Consider the following 3,581-nt stretch of genomic DNA (forward strand, 5'->3'; position numbering starts at 1 on the left):
AAATGAAAACAACTCTGAGGTACCTCACCAAACCTAACAGATTACCTAATATGACAAAAGAACAGAAAATGATAAATATTGGAGAAAATGTGGGAAAATTGAAACACTAATGCATTGTTCATGGAGTTGTGAACTGAAAGAACCATACTGAAGATTAATTTGGAGCTATGCCCCAAAAGCAACCAAACTTTGCATATCCTTTCATCCATAAATATTACTACTAGATCTATATTCCAAAGAGATCATAAGAAATGGGAAAAGGACCTGCATGTACAAATATATTTATAGAAGTTCTTTTTGTGGTGGCAAAGAATTGGAAATTGAGTGGGAAATTGAGTGGGAACTGTGTTGGTAAGCAAAATGGGCTCCTTAGCACTTAGTTCAACCAAGTGCCCTTGAATAGTTTGGCTTTTGTTCCCTTTGAGTAATTTAGTGTATTTCATTGAGCCTTACTAGGTGTGAAGCTCCAGGCCCAAACCCCTATTAGGTGTAAAACCTTAGTGGTTGTGGATTGGCAACTAAGGTGGGGCCCAAGGTGGGGCTAACTCCAGGGAAGGCCTAGTTTACATGCCTGGGAGAGCAGAGGCTCTTAGGCCACGTGGGTTTAAGTTGCCTCTTTGTGACGATTCTAGGTCACGTGGGTGAGTCACATGTGTGACTCACCCCTGACACTGAAAAATATATCAAACCAGGAGCAGGCCTCCTCTTCCTTGGAGCTCCTACCCACAGCAGTGGTGGTGCATGTGACTCTGGGCCAGCCCTTGTTCTGAGCTCCCAGACTTAATCTAGATGTTGGTAACTATGAATCTGTATTGGGTCTGTCTGTTGATGTTTGTACTTTGTATTTTGCTCTGAAATTCAGGGTGCTAGCTTTTTCCCCTGAACTAAGTGAATGATATTGTATGCTGAATTAAAGTAAGCTTGTGAGCCCCTTCACCTTGCTTTCCTTAGTTAAGCAGATCAAAAGAACCTGTGCTGTTGGCAGCTTTCTGGGTGCTGGCTGTGGGTGGATCTTACACCCCCACAGAAGCTGCTAGCCGGAATGTTGAAACAGGAACTGAGTGGGTATTTCTGAGGAATGGCTGAACAAGTTGTGATATATGAATGTAATGGAATACTATTGTTCTATAAGAAATGATGAGCTGGAGAATTTCAGAAAAACCTGTAAAGGCTTACATGAACTGATGCTAAGTGAAGTGAGCAGAACCAGGAGAACATTATACACAGTAACAATGTGATGCAATAACCAACTTTGATATACTTAGCTCTTCTGAGCAATACAGTGATCTAAGACAATGCCAAAACACTCATGATACAAAATGTTATCCACACCCTGGGAGGAGGTGGGGTAGAACAATACTATGGAGTATGAATGCAGATCAAAACACGCTATTTTTTTTCTTTCTTAGAGTTTTTCCTTTTTATTCTGATTCTTCTTTCACAACATGAGTAATGTGGAAATTTTTAATATGACTTTACATGTATAGTCTATATCAGATTGCTTGTGAGCTTGGGGGAGCAGAAGGAAAAGGAGGAGAGGAGAAAAAAATAGAACTCGAAATCTTATAAAAGTTAATGTTGAAAACTAAAAAAAATTAAAAAAATAAAATTCCTCATTCTAAAATAAAAAGATCATTTGCTATCGTTTGAATTTTACAATGACAATGGTAAAAATGTAATCTCTATTCTTGCTCTAAAGTCGGTATCCAATTGGGAACATCTGATTTTTCTGGAACCAGACTGTGTTGGGGGAAGAATAGTAAATAAATATTGAAATGATAAATGTATGTCCCCTTAACACTTCCCCCCCCTTTAAATATGTGTGTATGTACATGTATGTATGTGTGTGTGTATCTGCACCTATACCTATATGCGTATATGTACATATGTGTCTATATCTATAAATCTGCATCTATCTCTATATCTATCTGTGTATATCTCTATATGTATGTGTCTGTCCATATCTATCTGTATACACATCTATATCTATCTTTCTATCTGTGTGTATGTGTGTGTGTGTGTGTATGTGTGTGTGTGTGTGTGTGTGTGTATTCTAGGAAGCTAAACACCTCCAGAAAACAATGTCATCTCAATTATTTAATGAGATCTTTGAAATTCCTTTTTCATTCTATTACATATCCTGCTTCAGGAATTTAGTGTCTTGTAGTTCAGAATCTTGATGCTGTGGACTGACAATTCAACAGTGTTCCAAGAATGAACCAGTTTCTCTTTTGATATGTAAGTAACAGTTTATCAAACTTATGGATCAAGGTTCAATTTTCTACTTTCTATATATATAATGAATGTGTGACCAGGAACATGGTTTGGGAAAAATAAATGTTTTGATGTCCACAGGCAAAACACTCTGTAGTCCATAAACATCATTTTGGGGGACCTATAAGAAGCCTGATATATAACATACCTTTTTTACAAATATATGCGATTTTATGAGTGATGAAAAAATATGTTGGAATACTAAAATGTCATTCTACTTTGTATAAATATGTCAGCAACAGCAGCAACTGTAATAACTAGTGTTCATATGGTAATTTATGATTTGAAATGCACTCAGGTTATTGCTCCTAATAACACATTTTAATATATTTCTGGTCTGATATGCCAACATGAACGCACTATCAATATTAAACTCACTTGCCTACTGACAATGCATGGAACAAATATTTGGCAACAATAGTCAACTAACCACTTAAAACACAAGACACCTTTTAGAAAATGACATTTCAATTGTTTTCAGGACTATGACACTCCCATATTTGTATTTTAAAAAAAGCTTTTAAAGTAATAATATTGACTCTTTGGGAGTTATAAAAGATTTAATTATTTGGAAGAAAAGAAGCACAAAATATCTCAGAAAGGACAACACTTAACTTACCCCATATCTGAACAAGAAAAGCTTCTGCAACATATTCATGAAATAGTTAGACAGGGAGGCAGAGCCAAGAAGGTGGAGAAAAGGCAGGGACTCACCTGAGCGGAACAAAATTCCTGAAGCTTGAGATAGTGCTCCCTCCACTTAGGAAGCAGAGCCCCACTTTGACAAAGAGATAAAAGTCAAGAAGTGGGCTTGAAAACTGAGCAAAAAAAATCTGATCATAGAAAGGTTCTATTGTGTCAAGGAAGACAAAAATACACACTCAGAAGAAGACAACAAAGTGAAAACTCCTACTGCAAAACCCTCAGAGATGTGAGTTGGTTTTAGAACATGGAAAAGCTCACAAAGGATTTTAAAAATCAAGAGAGGAAGAGGAAAAAGTGAGGAGAGAAATGAGTGATGTAAGAAAATCATGAAAAAGGAGGCACAAAATATACTGAAGAAAATAACAACTAATAAAGCAGAATATGCCAAATGGTAAAAGAGACACAAAAGTCCAATAAGGAGAAGGATGCCATGAAAAGCAGAAAAAAGGGTACACAAAAATTCTGGAGAGAAGAATGCCTTAAGAAGCAAAATTGACCAAATGGCCAAATAGGAAAAGGCACAGAAGCTCACTGAATGAAATAATTCCTTAAAAATTAAAATTGAGGAAGTGGAAGCTAATGACTTTATGAGACATCAAGAA

Source organism: Trichosurus vulpecula, chromosome 6, assembly GCF_011100635.1.
Source record: "Trichosurus vulpecula isolate mTriVul1 chromosome 6, mTriVul1.pri, whole genome shotgun sequence".
Classification (NCBI taxonomy): Eukaryota; Metazoa; Chordata; class Mammalia; order Diprotodontia; family Phalangeridae; genus Trichosurus; species Trichosurus vulpecula.